This window comes from Triticum dicoccoides, chromosome 2B (genome assembly GCF_002162155.2).
Source record: "Triticum dicoccoides isolate Atlit2015 ecotype Zavitan chromosome 2B, WEW_v2.0, whole genome shotgun sequence".
In the NCBI taxonomy this organism is placed as follows: domain Eukaryota; kingdom Viridiplantae; phylum Streptophyta; class Magnoliopsida; order Poales; family Poaceae; genus Triticum; species Triticum dicoccoides.
Window position 1 is genome coordinate 319339479 of NC_041383.1, and position 21947 is coordinate 319361425.

The window sequence follows — 21947 nt, forward strand, 5'->3', positions numbered from 1 at the left end:
CTCTAGGTACTGCTTTAATTGGTGAGGCAGAGCTTCACTGAGTCCGGATCGTTGGTGTACATCACATTCAACTTGGTGATGCCATGGACTTGAACGACGAACTCAAAGGTGAAGTCCATATTCAGCAGGCTCACCCCTCAGATCGCCATTGGAGTCTCTTCTCATGCAAAGTTGACATGGTGGTTCTAGTTTTGTGGGGATTGGTGGCAGGGGTATGAAGACGATCGGTGTGTACTGGGGTATTGGGGGGTGGCACCACGGTAGCAGCAGTTCATTTTTCCAATGGTGAACGAGTGGGTAGGCGGCGGCAACAGTTTGTTTTTCAGCTCTTGGGGAAGTGCATCCAACAATAAACTAAGAGTATATGCGACAGCAGTTACTACACCTCCCTCGCTCACTGCACGCCCAGCAAAACATTGCCCCCTCGGGTTCACGAGCTAGTCTGTATTGGTACTATAATAGCAAGTGTTAGTGGTCACTTTACTTAAATTTTATTAGCTTTAATTAAAAAAAATCTTAAAACAACCAAAGCATTGGCATGTTCTATCAGTGCCACATGACACCCACGGCAATTAGAATTATTATTCTCAGGACGCAGACGATTAGCTCATTTGCCACACTTTCACACAGACAACACTACCAAGTTTGAACAACTTATTATGGTTGATGTCCTCTGCATCATCATGTTGTGTTTCCTAGCTTGCAAGATTCATAACCAACCAATAAGATTCAAATATAAGTAAAACAAAGATGCCTACATATCACAATGATTCCCAGCTTGCAAGATTTAGAACCAACCCATTAGATTCAAATACTAATAAGTACAACAGAGATGCCTACACATCTCAATGATTCACATATCAGAGCCAATCATAAATCTACAACTCAAATGTTGTGACAATGTGAAAAAATAAATAAAAATTGATCGATGCTTCATGTAAGCAATTTGATCCAAGGATTTGCTTAAACATTGAAACCAGATATTTTAAGCCACGCAGGTCAAACATTGACAGCTAAAATAATCTGCATCACTGGTGGCACTACCACTTCCAATAGATGCACAAGAGGGCCTTCTAGATTTTGAACTAGTGTGAACGGAGCCTCATCCTTAGTATTTAACAAATACACATAGCAGAATCAAGTGGAGTCATCGATCAACGTCCTGAAATATCTCTTTCCACCTTGCACACCGACATGGCACTTTAGAGCCATTGGATAAAGTGAAACTCGGGATTAGATCCATGTTGGATAGCCGTGTCATACAACCCAAGAACTTGGCAAATGATGTTGACCATCACAACATCTGTAGTTGAGTATTCATGTTTGCATAGATAAGAAAGAGCATGATTACTATATTATTGGCACTAGTTAAAGCAACTTTAATTCCAAAACGAGAAAAGATTGCGATAGAATGGATATTAAAAAATACAACATTAGCACAGTATGAAAAAGCACAAGGACAGTACTGACCTGTGTGATATGTCTTTGGGAGATCAAGTTATTCTTCATGTCCCTGTATCTTGCCATGAAGGCAATTCCTTGACATCCATTTAACACCTCAGTGTGGCAGTAGAAGGAGGAGCGCCGACTCATTTTAATCACTTTTTTGTGCAGATCAACTAAAATTATGGTGCCCGCAAGTTAGAGAGGGGTCCCACACCACCTCAATGGTAGGCGTGATGGACTCAACTAGTTCAGTGCAGATATGTGATGATGCAGTGCACATGGACTTGATTCTGCTGGATAGGTCTTCTGCAAGTTATCTACATTGGAAATGAAATGGTAGATAAGACAGTATCTCTATTTTAAATTTATTATTACTACATTTTATTAGTGGCAGTAGCGGTGCCAAAAGAATGCCGCATATTATTAGTGGCATTAAATTAATATGCAAAAATAATATTATTATTTCTTTCTCATAGCGGTGCCAAAACAAGAGCACAAGATCACTAGCTGGATGTAGAGTCAAAATCAACTAAAAAGGAATGTACCCTGTCATGGGAACCATACTTGAGAGAGGGGCCCTACGCCGCCACGACTCGATGTGGTGAACCTGCCGATCCACTCGGATGATTCCATTCATGCGACCTTTTTCTGAAGTCTGCTTGAAATGAAGCAAATCATGCAGCTAACAAGAAGTACTTGCACTAAAATTGAGCAACATTAAGGTTGGTTGTCCTACTCATGCTAGGTGCAACTATAATTTGGTTATCCTTTTGTGCAGTTCCACTAAAATAAACTTCCATTGTGGTGATAGTGATGGCTCATCTTGCAAAGGCTAATAAAATGTTGCACGAGATTACCAGCAGAGTTTGACAAGGATGTTGGAAACTCCAATCAAAATTTGTGCAGTTCAACCCAAATTCAGAGATATTGCCCATGTGACATTGTAGTTGAACAGCACAAGAAACTCAATCAAAAAGAAGTATTTTGTGCAGTTCACCAAAAGGTCACAATAGCAACGAGGTGAAATGGATATCCCTATCCACACAAAAAGATACAAAGAAAATAGTTACTGGTCAATAACAAGATACAAAACATACACGAAATGAAAAGAAGCATATTTATTATGTTCGTGGCAATCAGGCAAGAACAATAGAAATTTTAAAACAGCGGCATTGCTTCATGTTACTAGAAGCATTACGGTCAACAGTTACATTCGTCAAATATTGGATTACTTTAATGGTGGCATTGCTTGTTTACCAGATACAGTAGATCAACAACAACTAAAGGGTTGGTTGAAGGGCATGTGACAGTGGGGACACCAGGACACTCAGCACTGTAAAAAAGAAACCTACTTATCATACTGGGAAAAATAGCAGGAATACCATTTCAAACACAGTTTAACTGCGTCATATTACTGGAGGCATTAGATTAACACTAACATTGCTAAGACATGTCCTTACGGTAACAGTGTGATTGCTTCATTTTACATACGCCCTTACATTAACAACAACAAAAAGTTGGTATAAGGACATGCGATAGTGGACGCATCAGTACAATGTACCTACAAGGAGGCATAAAGTGGTGATGGCGAGTTTGTTCATGTTATAGTATATGTGGATTGCACTAGCCCTTTCCATCAATTCAGACTTTTGGTTGCGTTGCCTAGTGCATGAAGCTTAATATGGTATCAGAGCTAAGGTCTTTAGTTCAAGTCCTGGCTTTCACAATTTATTAAAAAGTACTGGTAGCCCCCCTTTGTTTCCATGTAGAGTCCTCTTGAGTCATACATGAGTTTCGTGCGCCGTCGCACTCTACCGGTTGCATGTGTTGACTTGTCTTCCCTGTCACACGTGAGAGGGGGTGTTAAAGTATATGTGATTGCACTAGCCATTTCCATCAGTTCGTACTTTTGGTTGCGTTGGCTAGTGCTTGAAGCTTAATAGTTCATACTCTGTGAGGGCAGCAAATCTAATCCTGGAGACCTTTTACTATGCGACGGCAGCAAATCTAATCCTGGACATACTCTGCTGACTTCTCCACCAGCCACCACTTTCTATCCTTTTTCAACCAATAATATATTTGTTCCGTATCTAGTTTGTACTACATTTTCCCTTTATTTCCCTTTTCAACCAAGAGACTGGTTGGGTATCTAGTCTCTACAACTTTCCCCCTGTTATTTCCTCTATGAATCAAGTCCTAGATTCATGCTACAAATTTACCCCCCTTTCTTCGTTGTTTGAACCAAATCCTAGATTCGACTCCATGAATTAGCTTTACCTCTAATAATACTAAAAATTTAGGTCGCTTTGGAAGAGCTGATGGAAGTACAAAAAGTTCCACATGCATACATGTGGGGAGCTAGGGCAGTAGAGCAAGGCCGCTTTTGAAGGAACTTATATCTGAGGGTCGTCGGGATATGGCTTGGAGGCCGGCGGCAGGTCGGATCTGCTCACAATACGGCAGGGAGGAAGAAGTGCTCGGAGGACCTTCCGAGTCGGCGCTGTGCCAGAGAGAACGACACGGGCAGAGGATTGGGCCCCGCTGACAGCTGTGGGTATCCTCCCTCGCCGTCGATGACCGCGTGAACGATGCACCTACTCCCTTACACACCCCGGCTGAAGGGATCCGATCGGATCTGTGACTAGTGGTGAGCAGAGAGAAAATTTCTCTACCACTGACTTGTTTAGATCTGGAGATGATGAGAGAATGAAGAGAGCAACCCTAGTAAAGCAAGCGCTCAGGCCCCTGCCTATATATAGTGGAGTGATTATGTTTTTCTCTCCACAACAAGCACTTCAATTTGTGTGTGTGGCATTAAAGAAAAGAAACTCTCTATTTAATGTGACTAACTTCACGTCGCACTTTGTACTGTACTATACTACTCCTACTTACTAGTAGTATTGTTCACTTGTGCTTCCCGGTACTCCATTCATTGAACAACCCCTCGGGTGAATAAACATATAGTACTATTTATATAGAATGAAAAAGCTTGAACTATTTGGGCTTTGAGATATCGATGGTACAGTTTGACCACATTGCATCAATGGACTCAGTACTTTGAAGTAACTTATATGTGTAAACACATGCACAACTTACATTCCGAATCGCTAGCTAGAGCTTGAACTAAATTATACTATGAGTATTTATAAGTTGAGGGCGTGGCTTTTCTCAGGCAGTACACGCAGCAGTTTTCGCGTAGCCAGTTTGACAGCGAGGCGAGGAGGGTGAGGGAGTAGCGGATTCAACTTACTACTGGAAAGGTAGGCCAGTGTGATTTGACGGCTCATTACTGCTGGAAAGATGGGGTCTTGTGATATTTGTACTCACTATAGTCATTATTACTACGACACTATGACCGGGGTGATGCCCCCTTCCGCTCCCCACTCTAATCTGGTAAATGACACCTCGACCCGGACGTTGTCTCTCCCACATGTCGACGAAGTAAGAAGGACCAAAGAGTCGTGCGGTATATATAGTACTCCCTCCATTCCTAAATATTTGTCTTTCAAGAGATTTCAACAAGTGACTACATACAGAGCAAAATGAGTGAGTCTACACTCTAAAATATGTCAATATACATCCGTATGTGGTAGCTCATTTGAAATCTCTAAAAATACAAATATTTAGGAATGGAGGGAGTACTACATAGTATATACTACTACTAGTCACATCGGAGGAGTGAGAAACACGGCAGCCCAGTGAACCAGCAGTCTAGTCTCTAGCATGTACAGTACCCCTCCTCTTCCTCCTCCTCTCGGTTCATCACCATCATACTTTCCCCATTCCTGTGTTTTCAGTATCCTGTAAATCAAAGAGGCCCTTAGACTAGTTTAGGTCCGGTCGATTTTTATAAATGTGTTATGTCCAAAATTTAATGAACGTGCTCCGGTTTCTATGAAAATAATCCGGTTTGCATGTAGTAATTCATTTATTTATTTATATTTCTGCAGGGGGTTTGCATGTAATTCATCAGTCTAAAATGTAAAGTACACCGGCATGGTTGCATATGCTCCAAGTTGTGCATGCACTACGACCCAGATGCTCTATGTCCCACATGTCGGCGAAAGGAAGCACGTGGAAATAGCCTAGGATTACATATAGGAGGAAAAATGCGTGAAAAGTATGTACTATAAAGTGTAGTTGTGGTTTGAAAAGGAGATCTAAAGTGATGACATGTATAGATCACACGCACCCACCTAGTGGTACTCAGTACTAGACGTACAAGTACTCAGTACTCCTATCCTATCAGCACGAGTCCCATATGACAAAAGATTCCGTGCTACTGCTAGCTCTCCTCCATCATTTCTCTCTTCTAATTCTAACTCAGTCGGCACGTGGTGGGCGGGGTGGGGATTTTCCGATAGTCGTTTTCTCAATTGCGGCCCCACCTGATAGTGAAAATGCTAAGACAACAAGTGTTCCCTAGCTTAAGCGATCTGTCGGACAGACCATGTGGGGGTGCGACGTGAATGCATCAGTCTTTACCTTTATAACTTGTACATAGAAAATGCCAAGCCAATGTGCGGTGAGTGGCGGGCCGGAACGACAGTGTGGGGTGCGACGCAAACGGCACATGCGTGATGTACTTGTTCCACTTTCTCGTTTCAAACTTGTGACATGTAGTAAAGCTCAGTTTTCAATATACTAGTATGTAAGTTTGGCTTTGGTGCCAATATATATAGGCCGTATTTGGATACTCTAACTTAGATAGAGGTTAGAGTTTGTTTCTAGCTCATGACTAACCCTGAACTAACTCTAGCCAAATGCACTAGGAGAACTTGCTCCAATTAGCACCTCTTGGGTGGGACAGTGGGTGGGTTACATGCAACTAGCTCAAACTAGCCTATCTGAGCATAACATAGCTCAAACTAACTCTAACCCATGGATCCAAATAGGGCCATGGTACTCCCTCCATGTAGGTTGGGTCGCTAAAGTCAAAATTGGGCATAAAACATGATGGTGACCAGTCTACCTCTGTCCTAGTTTATTGCTCCTCGCCGTAATCTGTGCCAAATTTTGACCATAAATTTGACTAACAAAAGGTTCATGCATGTCACCAAAATTATATCATTGAAAACTATGTTCAAATATAAATCAAACGATATAATTTTTTATGACATGCACTAACATTTTGTCAGTTAAATCTTTGGTCAAAATTTAGCACAAATTACAAAAGGGACTAATAAACCATGACCTGGGTAGTACACGAGGACGAAGACAGTGATACTACATACAACTAACGCTAAATAAGAGCAAGGGATCACACATGTCATCTACGTCTGGAATAAAAATGACATGCACTAATAAAACATTAAGGCCACGAGGCGATGCAGTGCTGGTTATAAGAGGCGAGAAGAAAGATGCATCCACCGATGACCTCCTCCTCCTTGACTCAGGGCGCCGGCCCACCGAACGATGGCTAAGTAGCAGTTTCTTTCATGGACATGTCAACGTGCTTCTGAATAATGGCATCCAAAGATTCCAACCGTTCAAACAAGGCCAACGTCTTTGTGTCCTTGTAGTGGCCTATGTAGACGATTTCCTTGTAGACGTGGATGTGTAGGTCAATGGTTTTTTGCATGGCAAGGTGCTGCGCGGCGAGCGCGGCCTCGAGGTGCACATTCTTCGTCGCGACCTCCGGCAGTTGTAGGGCCACCAGGGCTTGAAAGAGTTTGTCACCATGGAGGCCGATGAGGATGGCAGGCAATGAGGAACCTGGGTGCGTGGGCTGGAGTAGTACAGCAAGGTCGTCTATGCGCTTCTTAATGGTAGTGAACTTGTGGATGGAGCGGACCATCGTCTTGTCCATGCGAGAGGTGAAGCCAGCATTGGCGAGGGCTATGATACCGGCGGTCGCCAGCACCGTCTGGAAATGTTGTGCGGTGAGGGGCCGTAGGCTCGCATCTTGGATGATCTAGCACAGCCGACTGCCGCTCGCGTCCGTCACCTCCATAGGTGCTTCTGGCTTCTAGTCACTTGGTCTTGGGCCTTGGATTGGAGTGAGCAGTGGAGTGTATGATTTGGTAGATGGATTGGAGTGGTGGGGCGGCTTCAAAGAGTGCAAACTGCGTTGCATTCACTTCGTGCTGGCTCCATTCTGCTTCTCCAATTAATTCCCTCTGCATGCTACTAATTGAGGATGCATCATTGACCGTTCAACATCTCGGGAACTGCTACCCTCTTCCTCCTTGGCATTCAGGTCATATCAATGTAAATGCGGGTCAAGAAGAGAATAGTCATTACTACATTGTGCATCATGACCAAGGCGGAGGGGAAAATGAGAGAACTTAATATTTACTGTAGTGCTACCATTGCATGCGCTGTACTGACCGCAGCATGTCGTGCCAGGTAGTCTCAAGGCAATAAAAACATAGATGTCCCACGTCTCTTATTGGTTGATTCCTTTATTCATGTCAAGAAACAAGAAATGAGGTCGAGTTAATCAACCGCGCCTTAGTGTGTTGGGATTATAAGGTTTTCGTGAGCGATCAACATGATAACCGTAAGATCTGCATCTAGCGGTGGCACATATTGGACGCAAACAACAATAGAAAAGAAATGCCACAAAACTACGACACCATGCCCCTCCCCTACACATAAGACTGGCACACGAGGGTGCACAACTCCCATGTTCGGGTTGCGCTTGGCTCTTCACCTCTTCAAGAAGTCGAACAATGGTGTCATTTATGACTGGAATAAAAATGCCATAAACTAATAAAACATTAAGGCCACGAGACGATGTAGTGTTGGTTACGGGAGGCAAGAAGAAAGATGCATCAATCGACGATCTCCTCTCCTCTACTCAGGGCGCCAGCCCACCCAACGGCGGCTAAGTAGCAGCGGCTTATGTGGCCAGGTCAACATGCTTCTGAACAATCGTGTCCAGAGATTCCATCCGATGGAAGAAGGCCAACATCTTTCTGTCCTCACTGGCCTTGTATTGGCCTATGTAGACGATTTCCTCATAGGCGTGGATGTGCAGGTCGACGGTTTCTTGCATGGCAAGGCGCTGTGTGGCGAGCGCGGCCTCGAGCTGCACATTCTTTGTTGCGACCTCCGACAACTGTAGGACCACCAGTGCTTCAAAGAGTTCGTCACCTCTAAGGCCTATGAGGGTGGCAGGCAATGAGGAGCCTGGACGCGCGGGCTGGAGGAGTACAGCAAGGTTGTCTGCGCGTTTCTTGACGGTGCTGAACTTGCGCATGGAGCGGACCATCAGCTCACCCATGCGAGAGGTGAAGCTGGCGTCGACGAGGGCTATGACGCTGGCGGTCACCAGTACCGTCTGGAAATGCTATGCAGTGCGGGGCAGCAGGCCGGCGTCTTGCATGATCTAGCACAGTCGATTATCGCTCGTGTCCATCGACGCCATGGGCGCTCGTGGCTTCTAGTCACTTGGTCTTGGATTGGAGTGAGTAGTGTTGTGCAGAGACTAGGAGTAGATGGATTGGAGTGGTGGGGCGCCTTTATATAAGAGTCCAAACTGCGTTGCATTCACAACATGCTAGCTCCATTCCGCTTCTCCAATTACTTCCCTCTGCATGCTAATTGAATGAGGCATTACTGACCATTCAACATTCGGGGACCGCTACCCTCTCCCTCGTTGGCATTCAAGTCGTATCAACGTATATGCATGTCAAAAAGAGACAAGTTAGTAGTAATACACAATATTGTGCACCACGACTAAGGCAGAGAGGAAAACGAGAGAACTTAATATTTACTCCATCCATTCCTAAATATTTATGGTGTAGATTCACTCATTTTGCTCCGTATGTACTCATTTACGGTGTAGTCACTTGTTGAAATCTCCAGAAAGACAAATATTTAGGAACGGAGTGAGTATTTGCTAATTAATACCATTGCATGCAAAGAACTGACTGCTGGATGCCGTGCTAGGTACGTCTCAAGGCATTAAAAACATACATGGTCCAAGTCTATTATTGGTTGATTCATATTCATGTCTAGAAACAAGAAACATGGTCAGGTTTGATTTGAGATTATTTGAGTTTCGTAAGATGACTATAACTAGCAATCTCCACAATAACCATAAGATCTGCTTCCGACGGTGGCACCTATTGGACGCAAACTGCAATAGAAAAGAATTGACACAAAACTGCCACACCACGCCCCACCCCTACATATGAGACTGTCATGAGAGCGTTCGCAATTGCCAAGTTCAGGTTGTGCTTGGCTCTTTGCCTCTTCGAGAAGTCGAACAATGATATTACTAGTAGTTCTACCTTATCGAATCAACTATTGAATGCCCGTCCATCGGGTGGGGGGAGGGAGAGCTTCTTGTAGGAGTAGTAAGAAAAAGCTTCTCCCCGTCTGCGAGCCACCGCACACATGGGCGAGGGAGAGGGTGTACTATTAATCAAGCTTATCCTTGTAATACGAGTTGACGCGACACATCATAGCGTGGGACCCACATGCTTGCCTCTAAACTTGGCTAAACGACCCATAGTGTATAATATTTGTTGCAACCTCTAACATTTACCCCACCACAAATTAAAATATATACTCCTCTCTTGACCAGATCAGTGTGCAAACTACAATCACTAGGATGACAGGTAGGGCCAGAAGATTATTTTAATCAAATAATGCTTCAAGACGGCCTCATAGCCTGGAGCCGACTCCAACGATTTTAAGCTTTGAGGCACGGTACATGCTATCCTAGACTACGTTACTACACTACCTCCCCTGCACATGAAATTGCCGCCTCTTTGGGAAGTCAAACAATGTTGGTGCTACTATAGTCGAGTACTACTAGTATGCTTCTGGCCATCTGACACTGAATGAACTGCTGCAAGTCCACCGCGTGTGGGAGGGAGAGCGTGTAGTGAAAGCTCCTCCTAGTCCTGTGAGCCAGCACGCTCATGGGTGAGGGAGAGGGCGTTGTAATCAAGCTTATCCTTGTTCTATGAGTTGAGCGACACATCAAAGCAGTGCACTCGATATATTTCATTAATTTGCATTTACCGATGCATTAATTACAATGCATGCATGCATGTTGTCACTTTCCTTTTGACACTTGCATGTGTTGATTTAATGCACCTTGAAGTAGTATGAATATGTGATGGTAAAACTTTCTAATGCCCCAGCCCTAAAGCAAGAGATGGTGGTGCACGAGGAGGGCGAGATCATGCTGACATATTAGGACCCAATGATGGAGGTCTCTATGGGCCTCACCTTGCTCCACTGCCCCTTGTGCCTCCGCCCATCGAAGCCTCTAGTGTACGAGGTTCGAATACACCTCGTCTTTTCGGCTGATCGACCAAGTTGTAGGTTTCTTCATTGATGTGTTGTTTGATTGATTTGTGCAGTGCAAGGGAGGGCATCTGGCCTGCATGGACTACCGCGGCAAGCGTCCCGGGAACCAGCGGCATGGCCAGAGGTGCGAGCGCGGTGGCAGCTTCTACGTGCGGAACACGGCGATGGACGTTGTCCTCTCCTCGGCGAGGGTCGAGTACCCGCACGAAGGCTGTGGGATCTACATCACTTACCACAAGCTCGCCGATCAACAGAGCATGTGTCTGCTCGAGCCCTGCAAATGACTCATGCCCATCTATGGCTATGAAAGCCCACCACCGGTGCTCCCCCACCACATCAGCACCGTGCATCCCATGCCCATGCACAAGATCCAGTACGGCAAGGTGCTCCAGCTACAAGTCTCGGTGTCGAAGCCATGGTGCTTGCTGTTCACGGAGGAGGACGACCGTGCATTTTTCATAGTCGGCGGCGTGCTCGACATTGGTGCGCCTATCGCCATGTCGCCCGTCTGCATCATAGCGGGGTCATCCCCACCGCCGCACTACGCGACCAAGGTGTGTGCAAACGGCCTGTCGGGGAGCCCAAAGGCAGGACCGACACCGTTAAGGTGGAAATCGAGGTGATAAGCACCAAGGAGCCCGACGCCGTCACCATGCAGGAGCTGACCTTCTTCACAGTGCCACCCATGCTGTTTGTCAGGGTTGGGTTGTCGAGGTCGATGTCCCTCCACATTCAGATTGACAATCTCACTTCCTAACTGATTCTACATTGCCTTCTGTTTATCTTAGTAATATGCTAATATAGGGGTTAGCTCGGTCTACTTCAGCTTAAGAGATGGTGGATTTTGGAGGTGATGCAGCAATTACTTCGACATCAGATCAGGAGTTAAAGTAATTTCCAACAGTCTAAGGGATATTTGGTGTCGGTTGGATATAAAGATGCTTTGGGTAAGGAGTATAAGCTGCTTATATGCTTGTCTGTTGAGGAAGTGTTGCATACTTCTATGAGTTGACGCGACACATCAAAGAAGTACTACTAGTAGTAGTACTCACCGGACTGCGCACCAGGCAGACCAAGCTCCTGTCGTGTTGGTGCAGCCCGCACATTAACTAAAGCATCGCGCCTCCAGCTGAGCCTCCACATTTTCAACCTTTCAAACTCAAGGCCAAGGAGCAACGTTAACCTATGATAGAGCCAATCGAATGGTTGAGAACACTACAATTTGTCGCTACAGATGCATGTGCGAGAGAGGACGAGTGCGTGTGTGCACCTCTTCTCTTCATGTACAACATACTAAACGCAGTGTATGTGGGTGGCATCGACCTATATAGCTAGAGATGGTGTGTGCGAGAAGTCCCGAGAGGCTAGGTGTGTGTGTAGGAAAGAGAGAGAGATATGATATATGTCGATGTAATGCGTGTGAAAAAAAAGACTAGTCAATATCTCGCCATGAGGATATTCCTTGCGAACGCCCAATAACCATAAGATATGTATCCGACGGTGCCAGTTCTTGCATGTACACAGCAGTAGAAAAAGAAGTGACATGGCATATTACAAAACTGCCACACCACGCCCCTCCCCTACCCATGAAACTGCCACTCGAGCGTTCGCAACTGCCATGGTCCGCTCCTATGTGCAATATTCATTTTTAAAATGATCTACAATAAAAGGCCGGCTTTAGGCACGCGGTAGGTGGGGGAGCTTGGCCTGTCGGTTTGCTACTGCTCACATGCGGTCGAACATAAAAGTGATGTACCAAGCCGATGCTCGTCGTTTAGGTAAGCGGCATGCCGAACATACCGTCTGTTCATGGTAAACGGTGGACCGGACATGTGTTGGTGCTACTACTTACATGCGGTCACACGTTTCAGTGATGGCCAAGCCGATGTGCGTCCCTTCGGTGTGCGGCGGGCCGCACCGACGGTGTGTTGGGGCAACACCAGCGCGACAGGCTGTAAGTTTACCGCCCAACTTAATTTGTAAAGGGTAGCACTTGGTTTTCCTCTGTAATGATATTGGTCGATAGAAATACTCACTTAAACCTATAAGGGTGCTATCCAACTTGCCTCCACGGAGCTCCCTCGATTGGGGCTTTGTTGGGCGTCCGATCTGCCTTCTGGTGCGTCTCGACCTTGGATCTTCATAGCAGTAAAAACCAATTTTCATCTCACAGTAATTTTTCCTGGCCAATGACGGATGGGCTCACGCCATGCGTTCATTGGCCGAGGTGCCTATCTTCGCATGCAAAAAGCTTTTCCCAATCCGCTCCACGCACTCGCGCCCAATCCCATCCTCTCCCGTCCTGCTCCACACCAGCCGCCACACAACCCTAGCCCATTACCCATCGATCCCCACAGCCCCTCCCTCCGCCTCGCTACTGGCCATGGCCTCCGCCCTAGGAGCCTCTCCGTGGCCTCCTACTCCCCCTACACTACCGTACGTGCACACAGACGGCGGTGCCGGAGAAGAGCAGCTCCAGTCATGGTGGGGTGCGGCTGCGACGGAGATGAAGGAGGTCCGCCGCCCGCCTTTGTCTCCTTGCTGCTCTTTGTTGCCGATCCTCCTCTCTCCCTTCACCCCTAGCAGCGCAACAGCTGGGGACAAGGGGAAGGAGCAGGTCGACCCGACCTCATCTCTATGCACGAGGACTAGAGGAGCAGGTAGCGAGGGAAACCGGCATGGCCAGCGGCAGCGCTGCACAGGGACGTCCGCCTCCGGTTTTCTGTCATGTGTCCCGATCCCCTTTCGTTTAGGTGTGTTCTTTTTCCTCTTGGCCAGATCTACTCACATGTTTGGGGTTTCATGCTGTAGGGATAAGATTTGGTGCGGGAGGTGTGGATAGGTGTATAATCTTGGCTATGATTTATGCTGGTGATTTGGCTATCAACTGCTAAATCCACGAATCATTCGAAAATGTTGAACTTGCTGTCCTTCTGTGTGGACATGTTTTGATTATGCTTTTAAGCACTATGCTTTGTTGATTCAGTGCCATTTATGTGGTGCAGGAGAATGTCGATGTTAAATCATTTAGTTTTGATGGATCATATTATTGGTTCTTTGTTCAACTGAAGATTTCTCCAGATAGGACTAAGGTTTGAATACTCATATGTTATTTTTTGTATGTTGTAGTTTCTTGTTCTTCTATGAACTATAAGGCGAATATAGATTTCTCAATGTATCGTTTTGGGACTATTTGACTACTCACTAATATTGTCATGCTGATCATTCCTCATGTCTTTGCAATTTTTGGTCTTTGTTTTGATTTTGTTGTGTGGTTGTGCTTCGATTCAGGTGAGTTGAGTTGTGGCTTGGTTGGAGATGTTGATGATATTTGAGACGCCCGCTGGATTCACCCTTTTCGAGGATCTGAACAAGGGCAAGCTCGACAAGGTCGAGGTGAGTGCTCGCCACAATCTCAGCTCTTGGTTTGGTTTGGATTACTCATGTTTTTTCTTTGAAGGCAAAATACTTAGTATGTGATCTATCTATCACATTATAATTGAGTAAGTCCAGAAAAGCCCTTTATTTGGATGAGTAAGAATCTATGGTGTGCTCCTAAGCTATGTGTCCCTTTTCCAAATGTTAGAAAGAAAAAACTTCTAAACAGCAAGGAGCACTCCACAACGAAACTCACTTAAACTGGCTGATAGATGATACCCGTTTTTGAGCCTATTTGCTCAAAATAATGAGAGGCTGAATGATTCAAACACATGCCAACCATCTTTCTCACCTCGGCATTTTGTTACACTTGATTACTAATTCTTCAAGGAATTGTTCCACGTTCGCCTATTTCCCCAAACTGTATGTATGCATTTCTCGCAAAGGAAACGAATTTAAACCCTCTTCAAAAAAATATGGATTGTCATAAGGTTGAAAAAAATGCATCTGTTATCCTGTAAGCACATGAATAGAAAGGCAAAATGAAAGGTCATTCAGTAGTGGATAATTTTACCTTGTTAGCCTAGACAACACTACAGGTACTATGCAATTGCTGACCTATATATCCCAGGACAGGGTATACAGATAGCTCCTGACCTTGCCAGAGGGTAAGTAGTTCATTTGGTTAATCTGTTTTGCATCATTTATTGGGACTGATGATCGGTACTTGCTGTCTAAATGCAGTACACGCGCATTGTAGCAATAAGTTGTTAATTATCCCTTTATATTCAATTCGATCTCTGATAAATCAAGAAGTTGGCACTTGTCAGTAAGTTCAGTATATCATCTTCTGTTTTGACATAATATATCATGGTCAAAGAATACAAATATTTTGCAAGTAGAAAAAGCATACAAATATTAATTCTCTGTAAAAAGATGAAATGTTCAGATATATCAATGCTTTCACTTCACTTGTCATGCTTTTATGAACTATATTTTTTGCATAATTGTTATATCAGAATCGAATTAATCCATCTGATGCTCGACTGTATCGAGTACATTCCTTATGTCATTTTCACAGATAAATTAATTTGTTTCAAGTATTGCTTTTTTGCCATATCAACATGAAGAGTTGTCATATATTGGCTTGTTAAATTTATTAGGTGCCAAGTTCAGTTCCATATTCTTAATTTTGTTTCTTCTGATTTTGGTGTTGGTGTTTGTATTGTAACTGAAAATATGCTCACATTTTTTTGAAATATGTGTATGCCATTAACTGATGTCACTGTGTTTTCCAGGGGTATATGGACCACAAATGATGTGATATACTTGGTTATTTCAACATGAGTATGGCTCAGTAGGAAGGTCAACCGTGGGGAGGTGCAACATAGTGCAGCCTCAGCGAATTAGGTGTCCTGTTTCTTTGCCCATTGCTTCTATGGAACTCTTTTGTTTGGCTTATGAAGGCACATTCATCTTGCAAGTACAATCATGATTAAGAGTTAGAACGCCCCTGCACATTGGTTTACTTTCTTACACTGCTTGGTGTTTCTTCTGCCTTATATAATACGCCTTCTCACATAATAGTTTGGTAAAGAAAGAGTGAACTCACTACTAAATTTTGCACTAATTATATACTTATTTCACTATTAATAATGTGTATTCGCTATATCTTCTCTCATGAGTTCGTCAAATTCCTTTCTCAACATGCTTAGATGCTTTTTTGTCGGAAATTTTGGGCAACATCAGAAGTAATGGTCGATCGGTTTAGCCTTTGTGTCAGTTTCATATGTATATATGTCATTGGCCTAGCTAACATTGTGTGTCAGTAATTTATGCTTTCTTTCTTTGGAATAATTATGCCTAGCTGGAAATAGAGAGGAGTCAGGTACCTGCGTGTTACTGCTCTTTTTGTGGTCTAAAGTGTTCCTTAAGCTAAACCAGTAACCTGACAATATTTTGTGTTTAACTAATATCATTCTTATCACAGTGAGTAGAGTACTATATTATTCAGTGAACATCCTTTTTTTGGAAGAGGCGTGAAAGTGTAGAGGATAGAAATGGTAAATGAATGGGTGTTCTCTTTTTACACAAGCATTCTCCGCCTGATCTTGCTATTGATGCATATCCTTATGTCATTGGTATTCTTCTGATTTGCATTGATTATAGGAAGCAAGCATATGCATGAGTTGAAATTGTTCTACTGATTCCTCGATGCTCTGTTCATGGCTTTGTTCTTATTTTATCCTTCTTTCTTTGCTTTGTTCTTTCCTACAAGAAGATGTCGAGTTGTGTAATATGTTCAAAGAAGAGAGAATCTGCATTTTATGAATGCTTTCTTCTTTCTTCATTGTTACCTCAAGTTAGTGGATTTAGTTAAGTTTTACTGAGCAACTTCATACGCATGGTTTCTCCATCTACACATCTTATTCAGTCATGAGGCCATTAAGATCTTTTGCCTTTTAGAAAAAGGGAGATGCCATTTAGACCTTATTCTCTCCAACTTGATCGTTAACTTGCTACTACTATTTCTACGCATTTTCCAAATCACTATTTTATTTGCTACAGAGAATGAGGTCACCTTACTCAGTGAATATTCCAACTAAAAAATTAGAAACCGTGCAATTAGTTTCACTCTTAAATTTTGTACAGTAGTCCAGATTACCCAATAAATCATTTGTCAATAGGGTCAAATTATTTAAGTTGAATCAGTTGTTCCAAATTACCCATTCCAAATGTTGTACAACACAGTGAAGTTGTTCCAATCATAGATGTTGAGACAAAATATCCTTTATCTGGAACCATTTACGTAAATAACTAACATTAAAAGAAACAACTATTTATGGTTAGCGCATTCAAGGATTTATCATTCGTTCAGATCCTAGAGGAAGACATTGGGAAGATCGTATGTTCAGATCCTTAATGCATATTAATATCCCTCTAAATATGAACATGAATATGCCTTGTGAGTAGTTACGTTTCTTCCTGAGGACATGGGAGAAGTCTTGCTATAAGTAGTCATGTGAATTTGGTATTCGTTCGATATTTTGATGAAATGTATGTTATCTCTCCTCTAGCGGTGTTATGTGAATGTCAACTACATGACTCTTCACCATTGTTTGGGCCTAGAGGAAGACATTGGGAAGTAATAAGTATATGATGGGTTGCTAGAGTCACAGAAGCTTAAATCCTAGTTTATGCGTTGCTTCGTAAGCGGCTGATTTGGATCCATATGTTTCATGCTATGGTTAGATTTACCTTAATACTTATTTTGTAGTTGCGGATGCTTGCAGTAGGGGTTAATCATAAGTGGGATGCTTGTCTAACAAAGGGTAGTACCCAAGCATCGGTCCACCCACATATCAAATTATCAAAGTAACGAACGCGAATCATATGAGCGTGATGAAAACTAGATTGACGATAATTTCCATGTGTCCTCGGGAGCACTTTTTTCTATATAAGAATTTGTTCAGGCTTGTCCTTTGCTACAAAAAGGATTGGGCCACCTTCCTGCACCTTATTTACTTTCATTGCTTGTTACCCGTTACAAATTACCTTGTCACAAAACTATCTGTTACCGATAATTCAGTGCTTGCAGAGAATACCTTACTTAAAACCGCTTGTCATTTCCTTCTACTCCTTATTGGGTTCGACACCCTTACTTATCGAAAGGACTATGATAGATCCCCTACACTTGTGGGTCATCAAGACTCTTTTCTGGCACTGTTGCCGGGGAGTGAAGCGCCTTTGATAAGTGGAACTTGGTAAGGAAAAATTTATATAGTGTGCTGTTATTGTCACTTGTTACTATGGAACATAATCCTTTGAGGGGCTTGTTCGGGGTATCTTCACCCCGACCAGTAGAGCAAAGAGTTGCTCCTCAACCTACTGAACATACTGAAAATGTTTACTTTGAAATTCCTTCGGGTATGGTAGAGAAACTGCTTGCTAATCCCTTTACAGGAGATGGAACATTGCATCCCGATTTACAACTAATCTCACTACAAAATAATACACTTCCGTGATGATACATGTTTGTTACAGTAGGTCGTGTTTTCGGTCATGCATGTACATCCATGATGATTTTATGACAGAATCAAGATAGTTATACCTGTGTTGTCGTAGAAGTGTTCCATGACATTGCCAAAATTATCATCACGGAAGTGTCCACTTCCATGACCATAAATCACGCATCACAGAAGTGCTTTCGTCAAGGGTGACTGACACGTGGCATCCACCGTAACGGAACACCGTTAAGCTATCGGGTCGGATTTTGAATCCGATAACCCATTAACAGCCACGACCAATGCCAGTTTTCCACGTGTAAAATTCTCATTGGCTGATGGATCCACGTGTCAGCTCCGCGTTGGCATCCAACGGTCGAGATGGGCCTATGATATGTTGACACGTGGACCGGCCCAAAAGTGGCCCACAAAGTTTAAATGGGCTGGCCCAACCGAAGGCCCATAAAATTTAGCGGACCATAATGTTGGGAAACGTTGCAGAAAATTAAAATTTTTCCTACGGTTTCACCAAGATCCATCTATGAGTTCATCTAAGCAACGAGTCATGGGAGAGAGATTGCATCCACATACCACTTGTAGATCGCGTGCAGAAGCGTTCAAGAGAACGGTGATGATGGAGTCGTACTCGCCGTGATCCAAATCACCGATGACCAAGTGCCGAACGGACAGCACCTTCGCGTTCAACACACGTACGGAGCGGATGACGTCTACTCCTTCTTGATCCAGCAAGGGGGAAGGAGAGGTTGATGAAGATCCAGCAGCACAACGGCGTGGTGGTGGATGCAGCAGAACTCCGGCAGGGCTTCGCCAAGCTGCTGCGGGAGGAGGAAGAGGTGTAGCAGGGGGAGGGAGGCGCCAAGACACAGGGTGCGGCTGCCCTCCCCCCTGCCCTCCTTTATATAGGCCCCCAAGGGGGCGACGGCCCTGGGAGATGCAATCTCCCAAGGGGGGCGGCGGCCAGGGGGTGGAGTGCCCCCAAGGAAAGTGGTGCGCCCCCCCACCTACGGTTTCCAACCCTAGGCGCAGGGGGCCCAAGGGGGAGGCGCACCAGCCCACCAGGGGCTGGTTCCCTCCCCACTTCAGCCCACGGGGCCCTCCGGGATAGGTGGCCCCACCCGGTGGACCCCCGGGACCCTTCCGGTGGTCCCGGTACAATACCCGGTGACCTCAAAACTTTCCCGATGGCCGAAACAACACTTCCTATATATAATTCTTTACCTCCGGACCATTACGGAACTCCTCGTGACGTCCGGGATCTCATCCGGTACTTCGAACAACATTCGGTCTGCTGCATACTCATATTCATACAAACCTAGCGTCACCGAACCTTAAGTGTGTAGACCCTACGGGTTCGGGAGACATGCAGACATGACCGAGACAGCTCTCCGGTCAATAACCAACAGCGGGATCTGGATACCCATGTTGGCTCCCACATACTCCTCCATAATCTCATCGGATGAACCACGATGTCGAGGATTCAAACAACCCCGTATACTATTCCCTTTGTCAGACGGTATGTTACTTGCCCGAGATTCGATCGTCGGTATCCCAATACCTCGTTCAATCTCGTTACCGGCAAGTCACTTTACTCGTACCGTAATGCATGATCCCGTGACCACACACTTGGTCACTTTGAGCTCATTATGATGATGCACTACCGAGTGGGCCCAGTGATACCTCTCCGTCATACGGAGTGACAAATCCCAGTGTCGATCCGTGTCAACCCAACAAACACTTTCGGAGATACCTGTAGTGCACATTTATAGTCACCCAGTTACGTTGTGACGTTTGGCACACCCAAAGCACTCCTACGGTATCCGGGAGTTACACGATCTCATGGTCTAAGGAAGAGATACTTGACATTGGAAAAGCTCTAGCAAAACGAACTACACGATCTTGTGCTATGCTTAGGATTGGGTCTTGTCCATCACATCATCATCCCAATGATGTGATCCCGTTATCAACGACATCCAATGTCCATAGTGAGGAAACCATGACTATCTGTTGATCAACGAGCTAGTCAACAAAATGTTATGGTCTAAGTATTCACACGTGTATTACGATTTCCAGATAATACAATTATAGGATGAATAAAAGACAACTATCATGAACAAAGAAATATAATAATAATCCTTTTATTATTGCCTCTAGGGCATATTTCCAACAGTCTCCCACTTGCACTAGAGTCAATAATCTAGTTATATTGTGATGAATCGAACACCCATAGAGTTCTGGTGTTGATCATGTTTTGCTCGCGGAAGAGGTTTAGTCAACGGATCTGCGACATTCAGATCCGTATGTACTTTGCAAATATCTATGTCTCCATCTTGAACATTTTCACGGATGGAGTTGAAACGATGCTTGATGTGCCTGGTGTTCTTGTGAAACCTGGGCTCCTTGGCAAGGGCAATAGCTCCAGTGTTGTCACAGAAAAGTTTGATCGGCCCCGACGCATTGGGTATGACTCCTAGGTCGGTGATGAACTCCTTCACCCAAATCGCTTCATGCGCTGCCTCCGAGGCTGCCATGTACTCCGCTTCACATCTAGATCCCGCCACGATGCTCTGCTTGCAGCTGCACCAGCTTACTACTCCACCATTCAACATATACATGTATCCGGTTTGTGACTTAGAGTCATCCAGATCTGTGTCGAAGCTAGCGTCGACGTAACCCTTTACGACGAGCTCTTCGTCACCTCCATAAATGAGAAACATGTCCTTTGTCCTTTTCAGGTACTTCAAGATATTCTTGACCGCTGTCCAGTGTTCCTTGCCGGGATTACTTTGGTACCTTCCTACCAAACTTACGGCAAGGTTTACATCAGGTCTGGTACACAGCATGGCATACATAATAGATCCTATGGCTGAGGCATAGGGGATGACGCTCATCTCTTCTTTATATTTTGCCGTGGTCGGGCATTGAGCCGAGCTCAATCTCACACCTTGCAGTACAGGCAAGAACCCTTTCTTGGACTGATCCATTTTGAACTTCAAAATCTTATCAAGGTATGTGCTTTGTGAAAGACCTATGAGGCGTCTCGATCTATCCCTATAGATCTTGATGCCTAATATGTAAGCAGCTTCTCCAAGGTCCTTCATTGAAAAACACTTATTCAAGTAGGCCTTAATGCTGTCCAAGAATTCTATATCATTTCCCATCAAAAGTATGTCATCTACATATAATATGAGAAATTCTACAGAGCTCCCACTCACTTTCTTGTAAACGCAGACTTCTCCATAAGTCTGCATAAACCCAAACGCTTTGATCATCTCATCAAAGCGAATGTTCCAACTCCGAGATGCTTGCACCAGCCCATAAATGGATCGCTGGAGCTTGCACACTTTGTTAGCATTCTTAGGATTGACAAAACCTTCCGACTGCATTATATACAGCTCTTCCTTAAGATAACCGTTAAGGAATGCCGTTTTGACGTCCATCTGCCATATCTCATAATCATAGTATGCGGCAATTGCTAACATGATTCGGACGGACTTAAGCTTCGCTACGGGAGAGAAAGTCTCATCGTAGTCAATCCCTTGAACTTGCCGATAACCTTAGCGACAAGTCGAGCTTTATAGATGGTGACATTACCATCCTCGTCCGTCTTGTTCTTAAAGATCCATTTGTTTTCTATCGCTCGCCGATCATCGGGCAAGTCAGTCAAGGTACATACTTTGTTTTCATACATGGATTCTATCTCGTATTGCATGGCTTCTAGCTATTTGTTGGAATCTGGGCCCGCCATTGCTTCTTCATAGTTCGAAGGTTCACCGTTGTCTAACAACATGATTTCCAGGACAGGGTTGCCATATCACTCTGGTGTGGAAC

At 44.4% G+C, this 21947-nt stretch overlaps 1 long non-coding RNA gene across 2 annotated transcripts; it reads left to right on the top strand.

Annotated features, from left to right (window-relative positions):
• The first annotated feature begins 13002 nt into the window (after nt 1-13002).
• LOC119363608 lies at nt 13003-17027 on the top strand. Of its 2 annotated transcripts, XR_005174148.1 has the most exons (4): nt 13003-13469; nt 13722-13808; nt 14008-14923; nt 15393-17027. It is a non-coding gene; the product is annotated as an uncharacterized LOC119363608 (long non-coding RNA). The 2 variants fall into 2 exon arrangements; XR_005174147.1 differs by having other exon boundaries at nt 14008-17027.
• Nucleotides 17028-21947: the final 4920 nt, after the last annotated feature.